The following is a 12,655-nucleotide window of genomic DNA, read 5'->3' as shown; positions in this document are numbered from 1 at the left end:
AGATGAGGAACGCCAGCGGCGCAGGTCCTTAAATTTATGTTTTTATTGTGGGGCCCAGGACCATTTGATTGGGGATTGCTCCCTCCGATAGGCCAGGAATAAGATTATTGCTTCTGTGCCCACTCAGGAAGAGTTTCATGGCTATCACTGGGGTCCAAGAACCAAGATCTTTTTGTCTAAAAGCAGTAAAATTTCGGTCAAGCCGCAAGAGGGGAGTCCTGGTGTCCAACCCCAAGAGGAGGCCCTGTCGGTCCAGGCCCCAAGTAGGGGGGCTCACAGTCTCCATTTCCAGCTCCAGGAGGGGGCATTTCAGAATGTCAAGCCCGAGGAGGGGAATCCGATATTGAGCCTCCAGGAAAGGCAACTAAATTATCTATTCAAAGAGAACTTTATGACCTATTAACCCCAGAAGGGGTACTTCCAAGTATTGTGCTCCAGGAGGAGCTTCTTAGTGATTTGCTCCAGAAGGGGCATCAAAGTGCTTCACCCCAAGTGGACTTTCACAGTGTCGAGTTCCAAGAGGGGTCTCAGAATGGCGAGCCCCAAGAAGGGTTACAGAGTCTTTTACCTCAGAAGGGGTCTCGGAGGGTCATATCTCAGAAAGGGTCCCAGACTGTCATTTCCCAGGAGGGTTCTCAGAGTTTCAAGCCTCAGGAAGAGGTTCAGAAGTTCATGCACCAGGAGGGGTCTCAGACTGTCAGGCTCCAAGCAGGGTCTCAGAGTACCACACCCCAAACAGGGTCTCTGAGCATTGCGCCCCAGGAGGGTTTCCTGAGCACTGCACCCCAAGAGGGGTCTCTGAAAGTGGTACCCCAAAAAGGGCCTCTGAGTATATTACCCCAAGAGGAATCTCCGAGTGTTGCACCCCAAAATGATCCTCTGGTTGCCACACCCCAGGAGGGGCCTCTGAGTGTGGCTTCCCAAGATTTGGCCACTGAGCATTTTGCCTCAAGAAGGGGCTCTATATGTCACCCCAGGTAGGGGTTCTGACTCCGTCACCCCAGGTGGGGGTTCCGAGCCAGTCACCCCAGGTGGGGGTTCTGAGCCAGTCACCCCAGGTGGGGGTTCCGAGCCAGTCACCCCAGGGGGGGTTCCGAGCCAGTCACCCCCTGGTGGGGGTTCCGAGTCAGTCACCCCTGGTAGGGGTTTCAAGTCTGTCACTCCTGGTAGAGATCCATCTGCCCTTGCCTCCAGGCATTAGGACCCATCTGCCCTTGCCTCTGGGCATGAGGACCCATCTGCCCTTGCCTCCGGGCATGAGGACCCATCTGCCCTTGCCTCCGGGCATGAGGACCCATCTGTCCTTGCCTCCGGACATGAGGATCTATTGGCCCTTGCCCCTGGGCATGAGGACTTGTGTGCTGTGGTCTCCGGGCCAGTCTCCGTGGCTTCCGGTCCAGTCTCTGTGGCCTCTGTGCCTGCCTCTGTGGTCTCAGGATCTGCTTTCATGGCCTCTGGGCCTTCCTTCGAGGTCTCGAGGGTTCCAATGCCTTCCATTCAAGAAAATTTGCCTGCCGTGCTTCAAGTCCCTACTCTATCCGAACTGTCCACCCAGCCCATATTCCAGGAGGATCCAGTTCAATTGGATTCAGCTAAAGAGCCTCAGTTCATCCAATTTGATGGAGATCTCGCCCATTTCCAAGCCCTAGCAGACTATTATTTAGATGCTATGAACTCCGACCCATCCTCTGGGGTTAATTTGGCAAACATTGTCAAATACTTAGTGTTGTCATTCAGGGGGAAATCCATGGAGTGGGTTGGTCCACTCATTGAAACTCATGACCCCCGACTAAAATACCTAATTTCTTTTTCCAGGGCTGTAGTTGAAAGATTTGGACCAAAGATTCCTGGTGAGAAGTAGTAGTAGTACGTTTATTTATAAGGCGCCGCAAAGTGTCCGCAGCGCTGTACATAGCAAACAAAAAACAAATGACAAGGGAACGTACAGGGTGTGTTGAAAAATACAGTATAAATAGGGGTATAGCTGGTAGAAATAAAATCAGCATCAGTTCAGAAGTAGGTGTCAAAATTGTCGAGGAGACTGAAGATGAAGTAGAGGAAGGGAAGAACAGGACAGGAGGACAGGTGAGGTAAAGAGGTAGGGTGAGTACATGAGGCAGGAGGACCCTACTCATAAGAGTTAACATACTAAAAATAGGTGGGTGGACGAACGAAAAACAACAGGATAAGTAGGAACGGAGGCAGGATAGGAGGATCAAAAGAGGTTAGGAGGAGGGATAGGCTAGTCGAAAAAAGTGGGTTTTGAGGGAGCGCTTGAAGGAGGTAAGGGAATCAGAAAGCCTGATGGGTGGCGGGAGGTTGTTCCAGTGCAGGGGGGGCAGCGTGAGAGAAGTCTTGGACATGGGAGTGGGAGGAGGTGATTAGGTGACAGGTCAGTCGGCGGTCAGTGATGGAACGAAGAGGACGGGAGGGAGTGTGGATAGAGATCAGTGAAGAGAGGTAAGGAGCGGTGGAGGAGGAGAGAGCCTTGTAGGTGGTGGTGAGGAGTTTAAAGAGAACTCGGAAAGGAATGGGGAGCCAGTGAAGAGATAGACAGAGGGAGGAGGCGGAGGTAGAGCGGCGGGAGAGGAAGATGAGCCTAGCAGCAGCGTTAAGAATGGTTTGGAGAGGTGGGAGGCAGGTGAGAGGTAGCCCAGAGAGAAGGATGTTGCAGTAGTCAAGGCGGGAGATGACAAGAGAGTGAATGAGAATTTTGGTCGCGTCAGTGGAGAGGAATGGTCTGATGCATGAGATGTTGCGTAGGTGAAAGCGGCAAGACTGTGAGAGAGCATGAATGTGGGGGGTGAAAGAGAGGGAGGAGTCAATGATGACACCAAGGCAGCGCATTTGGTCGGTGGAGGTGATCTCGGTTTCACCAATGCTGATGGAGATAGTGGGAGAAGAGGGGATGTTCGGGGGATGGAAGATTAGAAGTTCAGTTTTAGCCATGTTTAGTTACAGGAAGCATTGGGTCATCCAGGCTGAGATGGCCGTGAGGCATTCGGAGACCTTGGACAGGAGTGATGGGGATAGGTCGGGGGAGGAGAGATAGATTAGGGTATCATCAGCATGAAGGTGGTAATGAAAACCATAGGATCTGATGAGGGTGCCCAGAGAGGAAGAGGGCCAAGGACTGACCCTTGGGGAACACCGACTGGCTGCAGAGTAGTAGGAGAGGAGGAGCTCGGAGTGGAGACGGAGAAGGAGCGATCGGAGAGGTATGAGGTGAACCAGGAGAAGACCGTGCCAGTGATGCCAAAGAAGCGAGGGGTGTTGAGCAGGAGAGGGTGGTCAACAGTGTCAAAGGCTGCCGACAGATCAAGCTGGAGAAGTCTATCCTTTCTGCACCTGAGGTCAGTCAGAGTGGTGAGTTAGCCAGACAACATTCTAATACTCCCAGAGCATCTCGAAAAAAAAAAATTTAAACCCGACTCCCTGGACTTAAGAGCTGGAGTTATCTGTGTAGGTTATTCCAAGTTGGCGGATACTCAAGAACTTTCTACATTGACCAGGGACCAGGATTCAAGTTCAGAGTGCGGCTCAGATCATGATGTCACGGCTTTTCTGGGATGTCCAATATTCTCTACTGCCCGTTTTGTAGAGCCAAAGGCCACATCTCAGTCAACCAAATCCAAACAGTCTTCCAAAAAGAAGCACCACAGGCGACCTTGAAAATATCCATGTGGGGTGTTCAGAGCCCACCCCTAGAGGGGAGGGTAATGTCACAACATTCAGTTATTGTTTGGTGCTTACCTGGTTTGTGACTTCTCCTGTCAGTTCAGTTCTGCTCCATGCTGCAAGAAAGTTCTGTGTGATCTGAGCTCTGCTAATTAATTGCAGCACCTGGGTGAATCTCTGCTGCAAGGTAGTTCTGTGTAACCTGACCATGCTCAGCCATCATTGATTGAGGCACCTGTGAGTATCCAGCTAATTGTGCTTCCTATAAAAGGCAGCCTCTGGCAAACAGACTTTGCCAGAGTATAGGTTCACACCAGCTCCAGCGTTCCTGTGCCTTGTGCATTACTAGATTCCTGACTATCGTATTTGACCTTGGCTTGTTCCTGACCATTCTCCTGCTTTATCCTTCGGTACCTGACCTGTGTTATCCGGTGTTTGATCTCAGCTTGTCCAGTGACCTTTCTTCAGCCTCATCCCAGTGTACTGTGAACTGTGCCTTCCTGTGTATGACCCGGCCTGACTCTGACCATTCGTTGCTGCATCCCTTGGTACCGTATCTGCTCACCTGTTACCGACCCGGGTTGACGACCACGCTCCATATTCCACAAGCTACTTCCAACTCACATGGGAAACCTGACCAGGGGGCCACGACCGACGTGTCGGGTGCCGCCGAAGCCCAAATCCCGCTTGGAGGGGTCACTGGCAGAAAACACCCGGCACGGTTAGACTCCGCGCCCCTGTGTCAGGTCTAGCCAATTCCCGAGTTGGTAGTATCAGGACTTCAGTTTGTGACAGTGGGTCTCCGGCAATGTTCCCTCTAATTTTACGAAGGCTGTGTGCGGCAAAACATATTGGCTGTGCAACTTTTGAAGGAAATTTTAATTTTTGTGCGTCACATAACGTGTAAAGGCCTAGGTTTCGAGTTCTGTTGAGTTAATAAAGCAATTTGAATGTTTACAGACTTCACACACCACACATATAGGCTATTGCAGTGATTTTCAACCTTATTAAACTCGTGGCACACTAAACAAGATTTTAACCTTTGTGCGCTCAGTTGTAATGTCTGTGCGCGGGCTTGGCGAGTTGTGTGCGCGCGCACATGCGCACAGCTTAGAGGGAACACTGGTCTCCGGACTATATAAAGGGGCGGGTGGCCGATGTAATCTTCACTCCTGTCTACGGGAGTGAAGAGGCCACCTGTCCACCTGCTCACCCGCCTGCTGTCCCGCTGATACTTCATAGTTTTTACTACTAGTATACAGTTATACTGCTGTTGTCCAGTCCAGTGATAGACAGCACTCAGTGCTGTAGTGTGTGGCCAGTCCAGTGATAGTGCTGTGCTGTATAGGCCAGTCCAGTGATAGTGCTGTATAGGCCAGTCCAGTGATAGTGCTGTATAGTCCAGTACAGTGATAGTGCTGTATATTATAGTCCAGTCCAGTGTTGTATAGGCCAGTCATAGTAACATAGTAATTAAGGCTGAAAAAAAGATGTTAGTCCATTGAGTTCAACCTATCTAACTTGTAACTACTAACTTCATATGTATAGGATTCCCTTAGTGGGCAAAAATGCATACAATTCATTAACAGTAGTTGCTGAAATCACCCCCACCGGCAATGAGTTCCAGAATTTTACTGCTCTAATGGTGAAAAAATCTTCTTCTTAATTCAGTACAGAATTTCTTGGTACTTATGTAATATCTGGGCTCCCGTTTTTCTTATGAGACCGCGTCCGCTCACCACGCTTCGGGCACGGTGGCTCGCTGCGCTCTCCACACTATATAAAATCAACTCCATGCGTAGTTGGATAGTAGGGGTATGAAAAAATGGGGTGCATTTAACATGGGAGCCCAGATAATACATAAGTACCAATTTATTTTACTCAAGCCTCAGTACATGCCTGCGTGTCCTAAGTATAGGCCTGTTAGTGAACAAATCATCTCCCAGTTCCATGTGATTCCCAATCCTATATTTGAACATACTAATCATATCAAATTATATAACCTCCATTTCTCCAGTGAAAACATATTCAGCCTAGTTATCTTATCTTTGTATTCTAGTGATTCAGGACCTTTTAGTAGCTTAGTCGCCCTTCTCTGTACCTGTTCCAATTCATTTATGTCATTTTTAGGGTGCAGTGCTCAGAACTGAACACAAAATTCCAAGTGTGGTCTCACCAGTGCCTTGTAAAGAAGCACTATCACATTGGCATCCCTTGAATCCATACCCCTTTTAATGCATGCCAGTGTCCGGTTTGCTTTTGCTGCTGCACTTGAGAAGTGTGCACTATTACCCAATTTTTCATCTACGATGACCCCCAAGTCCTTCTCTACAGCAGAATTCCCTATAATAACTCCATTTAGCATATAAATTGCTTGTTAATTTTTGTTCCCATAATTAATTACTTCACATTTGTCAACGTTAAACTGCATTTTCCACCTAATACTGGCATTAAAGTCCAGTGATACTGCTACATAAGTCCAGTCCAGTGATATTGCTGCATAAATCCAGTTCAGTGGCACTGACGTTAAAGTCCATTGGTACTGCTGCATACTGTAAGTCCTGCAATACTGCCATTAAAGGTATTATGCCCTGCTGACTGTGAGTATTTGTAAGTCATTTTCAAGCCTGGATCTTTTTACAATAGTTATTCTATTTAGTATAAAACATGCCGAATACCAGATTAAGGTATTAAAAAATCTGGTTTCAGATTATTATTTTGGAGTGATGCATCTTGCATTCCAACTATAACACCTAACAAGATACTTCCGTGCGGTTCAAATACATGTATGGAACAGGACGGAAGGAAACTCCGCCCACTCCATGTACGCACAGTCCTACAAGCCGGATGTTATCATAACCGGCGGGTCCTGTGCGCAGTTTGCATTCCACTAGTCTGTAGAGACGTCACTTCCGTGCATCTCAAAGACCGGAAGTAGACGAACGGGAATGCTGTTTCCCACTTTTGGACCAGCTGCACTTTTATAAATTAAGTTATTCATTAATCTTAATCAAGCGCGCATGTAGCAATATGAATATGGCATGTATTAAACACAGGACTAGCATAAAACCAGGACCAATTACCGTAACCGGAAGTACTGAACCCAGTCCCGGAAACCACTCACCCAGCATGGTATAAAACCAGGCACAGTGTCAGTCACTCTGTAGCCTTGAAAAAGACAGCAGTGGCTGTCGAAACACGTTGGAAGACAGAGTGACTGAGCTCCAATTTTCTTTGTCAGATGACCTTACTTCCATAAGGTAATTTTTCAGGTATTTACTTTTATTCAATTTTATTCCAGTGTTTGTAAATTATTAAAGCCTTTTTTAGTACTACATCTTTGTTTGTCATGTACTGCTTGTAATATGAGCAAGTTCATTGGAACATTTAGAGAAGACCGCCTACTAAAGATACCTTTATAGGAGTACCACCACATAACGTATCGTAAGTATGGTATGCATTATTATGGAATATAAAATACCTCACCCTGGGTGATCCTGATATAAAGATACCTTTATATACACATCTGTGCATGCTTTTCAGTGAGTTTGGTACGCCTTATTGGTTCCCCCTATCTTTCTGATCTATTGGATTGCGAATATTAATACGTTTCTACGATCCTTTCCGCTTCTTTTACAAACCCACAATGAGGAACATTTTGTGTGGAACACTAAACCAGTAGACACGCCAAAAAGAAACCTTTATAGGAGTCAGCATACCCCTCCAACTGTGAGTATGGTATGCATCTCTAGCATTCTCCTACTGTGAAATCCCCTTCATCTCCATGTGAGTCTGGTATGCGCCTTATCTAGATCCCTCATTGTCTTTTAGAACTTTTATTAATTTGAGATATCTCACACAATGTTTCATATATTTTTATTTCAACATGCCTGATCAACATTGAATTTAATAATCACACTACGGAGTCATGCTACATAAGTCCATTCCAGTGATATTACTGCATAAGTCCAGTCCAGTGGCACTGACATTAAAGTCCATTGCTACTGCTGCATAAGTCCAGTCCAGTGACATTGCTGCATAAGTGCAGTCCAGTGGCACTGACGTTAAAGTCCATTGGTACTGCTGCATAAGTCCTGTAATACTGCCATGAAAGTCCAGTGATACTGCTACATAAGTCCATTCCAGTGATATTGCTACATAAGTCCAGTCCAGTAATACTGCTGCATCAGTCCAAATCCAAAATGCCAAAGTTCAGTAAGTTGAGGGAAAAAAATAAATGTAAATCGTTGGAGGAGAAACATAAGCTTGCAAATATGCCATTTACAACATGGAGTGTCAAGTAACGGCTAAGGCCCTGGCTTATGTTCATGACTAGTGGTTCATCTTCACACAACAATCTAAACCCTCCTCCCCCACTAGAAATTTTAAGAGAGTTAAGGTGTCATCAAAAACACAGCAAACAACTGTGCCTTCTAAAGACATGGTATCACAAATCCCCAAGGAGAGTCCAAGATCTTGGTGGTTGCGATGCCTGACCTTCCCATCACTGTACGGGAAGAGATGGCTCCTTCCACCATTTGCATCATGCCCTCTGCATATGCTGGAAGGATCGCCCACAGTACAGTTCCTGATTTTGATATTAAAGGTGTCAATATTGTACACCAGGAGGAGGATATTGAAGTAGCTGGTGCTGAGGAGGAAGTTGACGAGTATGATGCTGCTGATGGTGATGTGGTTTGCTTAAATGAGGCACCGGTCAAGACAGTTGTTGTCCATAGTATGCAAAAGGCCCTCGCCATGCCTGGGCAGAAGACCAAAAAATTCACCTCTTTGGTCTGGAATTATTTTTATCCAGATCCGGACAACAATTGTTTCACCATATGTAGCTTATGTAACGCTGCAATAAGCAGGGGTAAGACCATTGGCCACTTAGGGACATCCTTGCTTATGTGTCACCTGAAGTTCATTCATAAGTCACTGTTTAGTTCATAAACTGTGGCTAGGACCGTAATTAATCCAGGTACACCTAAATCCCTTGATCCTGTTGTATCCAAGCTCCGGAAAACCACACCAGCAAGTCACTCCTCGTCAATTTCCTCCTTGAAGGTAGTCCTGCAGGCCATGTCACCGGCATGACTGACTCAACTTCTATCCGGAATTCCTCTGGAGGATCCTGCAGCACTACGCCTCTGCTGACTCTGGGAGTCATTTATCATCAAAGAGGGCAAGTTGGAACATTGCTATGTCTTTCACTAAGCAATTGACCATCCAACAGTAATTTGCGATGAGGACAAATTATGACAGCGGTCATCCTATGGGAAAGCGGATAACTGCGGCCTTGACAACTATGTTGGTGTTAGACGTGCGTCCGGTGTCCGCCATAAGAAGAGTGGGAATTAGACAATTGATGGAGGTAATGTGTCCCAGGTAAAAAAATCTCATCTAGATTCCACTTCACTAGGCAGGCGATACCCAGTACGTACAGAGATGTCTGGATAAGTGTCCTCAGTGCCCTGAAAAATGCTTTGTACCCGCTGTCCACTTAATCACGGACATGTAGACAAGTGGTTCAGGGCAAACTAAGGACTATATGACTGACAGCCCACTGGGAAGATGCATTGCTTTCTGCAGCAACAGCATCTCCGAAACGCCAGCTCCTTCTAAGGCAGGCTACGCGGTGTATCATCGGTTTGGTGAACAATGCCGACAACCTCTTAGAGAAACTCATCTTGCAATGGCTTACCCCACTTAGACTCTCCTTGGGATTTGTGGTATTGGACAAAGCCAGTAACATGGTGCGGGAATTACATATGGGCAATTTCCAACATGTGCTATGTTTTGCCCACACAGGAGTTGCTTGCAGTGGCCCACAAAATTGCGGTACACATTCGCCATTCTGACACTGCCTGCTAAAGGATGTAGCGACATCAAAAACTCCTCAACCTGCCTTGCCATCACCTCAGACTAGATGATGTGACGCACTGAAACGCCACCCTCTATATGCTGCAGAGGATGGAGGAACAGCAAAAGGCCATTCAAGCCTACACAGCCACCTACGACATATGAAAAGGAGTGGGGATGCTCCTGACTCAAGTGCAGTGGAGACTGATTTTCATGTTGTGCAAAGTTCTCCAGCCATTTGAACTTGCCATATGTGAAGTCAGTTACGACACTGCCAACTTGAGTCAGGTCATTCCCTTGACCAGGCTGCTGCAGAAGCAGCTGGAGAAAGTGAAGGAGTAGCTAAAGCGTTGTGATTATGCAAAGCATGTAGTGCTTGTGGATGAAGCACTTCATACGCTTTGCCAGGATATGAGGGTGGTCAATCTATTATAGTCAGAGGAATACATTCTGGCCTCTGTGTTTGATCCTCAGTTTAAAGCGTATGTTGTAACAATGGTGGTTTTACAACGGTGCAAAGTTCTGCTGGTCAGGAGATTGTCATCTGAAACTCCTCCTTAATTTTTTCCCACACCAGTGGCTCTGAGGAAACAGCTCAAATTTCATTGAAGACCATAAATTACCTCCAGAGACTACAGAGGGACCTGTGATTGTGGATTCCAGCAGAGATAAATTGATAATATGTGAGCATGAGGATGTATGACCTGAAGGGGGTGAGCAATTGGAGCATAAGGATGGCATCTCGCCTCTGTAGAGCCGGTTTGTACAGGGAGAGATGATTTGCTTATTTTTTTTGGGGACCCAAACAAACCAATCATTTCAGCCACAGTCGTGTGGCAGACCCTGTCTCTAAAATGACTGTAAGGTTGAGTGGGAGGGCCCAAGGACAATTCCACCTTCACCTCTTTTTTTGGCATTATGTGCTCTTTGGGGCCTAGTTTCTCAAACTGCCAGACTGTCTGCCGCTGCAGTGCCACTCCTAGATGAGCCACGTGTTTGTGTCGCTTAGCATAGTAATCCAGCTACCTCGGTGCAACCTTTTGGCCTAAAATCAACATTGTAGTGTGTGAGGGTTTCAGGATAGACTGGAAATGAGTGGAAAATAATGTTATTGTGGTTAATAGTAGCATAGAAGCAAAAAAGAAAACCCCCTATTTCTGCAATTTTAGCAATGTTTATGGGTTTGTTTTTAAAAAAAATACAGATACAAAACACTGCTGGAAATACAGATCCAGAACATGTTTTAAGAAACACTCAAAGTGGCCGATGCACATGCCTAATACAAAGTTACAATTTGCAAATAACTTAAGACATACCAAATTAGTGTCTCATTTTAGCACAACATAAATGTTTACATTCTGCAAAGTGTTTTCAATATTGTACTCAAAAATTGCATATAACAATTAACAAACAATTAGTAGGTGCAAGGATCAATAAGCACGGGTATCTTTACATTATGACACCAATCATGAGCTACAAAGATCAATAAGCATGGGTATCTTTACGTTATGCATGAGGTACAAGATCAATAAGCATGGGTATCTTTACTTTATGCATGAGGTACAAAGAACAATAAGCATGGGTATCTTTACATTATGACAACAATCATGAGCTACAAAGATCAATAAGCATGGGTATCTTTACGTTATGCATGAGGTACAAGATCAATAAGCATGGGTATCTTTACTTTATGCATGAGGTACAAAGAACAATAAGCATGGGTATCTTTACATTGGGCCTTATTCTGCTTGGTGCAGTCCGTTCCGAATTCTTTCGGAGGGTGCTTTTTAGCTATCTGCGCATGCGTAGGCAACGCAATGCGCATGTGCAACGTACTGTCTGCGCACTCGTTCTCACCAATACCGTCTAGAAATGTGCACCGAACTCCCTCTGGAAATATGGGCGTAACATAGGCGTCATGTGGGCGTACACAAGGGCGTGGTTTCCAAGTGGGCAAAACTGGGCGTACACGTGGGAGTGCACAAACAGTGGTAGGCGTGCATTCGGACCGGACACCGAGTGCAAGCGAACCAACACGCCAGAAATCTGCGGATTCCATAAGCAAGTTTCAGTTCTCGGAGAGCACTGGTTCATGCGCTAGGCATTCGGACCAATTAGTACGGCCGCACCTTAAACACTCGCAGCTAACCACAATACAACCCACTCCTCTACTCATTAGTGATAAATGATACTCTTTTCACAGGTTCAATTGGAAGCATTGCTGCCTAAATGGCCCATTACAAAAAAGGGATTTTTGTAAGAACTTACCGTTCGAATCCCTTTCTCTGATATGGTCCTGGTGACACAGCTCAACATTGGGATGTAGGAGGGTCCGTAGGAGTCAGGCACCTATCCTAAAGCTTTTGGAGGGTAGGCTCCTCCCTCTGCATCCCAGACTCTTCAGTTCAATCTTGCAAAGCCACTGGAATACATTAACTCAGTACAAATGCTGAGCGTAAGGGAGGGATCGCTGTGTCACCAGGACCATATCAGAGAAAGGGATTTGAACGGTAAGTTCTTACACAAATCCCTTTTTCTCTTTCAATGGTCCTGGTGACACAGCTCAACATTGGGACGTTGAAGAGCCGGTCCTTTGGGAAGGTCCGGGGGCCGGGAGGGTGACCCGGACATTCCGGGAGGGTAGGCAACCCTGGGCTGGAGCAAAATACCATTTTGAAATAATGGTAAGTATTGTACATTTGAAATGTTTGGATTTCTGTGTGAATGGGGGAAATGTGTATCTAACACCTATTAATGGTGAGGTGGAAAGAGTCAGACCTGAACCTTTATGAACGATTTTCACATAACAATCATCATCAAGTTCATTCAGGGGATTACAAGACATTGTTTTCAAAACAGTGTACATCTTAGATATATCTAAGCACAGATTAGATATTTGTTCTGATAGATTGTTCATAGAAAACGTATAAACATATCAGAAAGTATATAATGGTGAAATAATACATGCACATGTTACATTTGCCCCACACAGAGCGTCCGGGGCTGTGCCACTTAATACATTTTTTTACATACCTCTCACCGGTAATACATTTGGAAATTGACACCTACTTTCAATAGGAACATTTAAAGATGGCACCAAAGCACAAGGATTAAC

Source organism: Crinia signifera, chromosome 3 (assembly GCF_055691185.1).
Source record: "Crinia signifera chromosome 3, ASM5569118v1, whole genome shotgun sequence".
Taxonomy (NCBI): domain Eukaryota; kingdom Metazoa; phylum Chordata; class Amphibia; order Anura; family Myobatrachidae; genus Crinia; species Crinia signifera.
Note: the sequence above shows the minus strand (reverse complement) of the source record.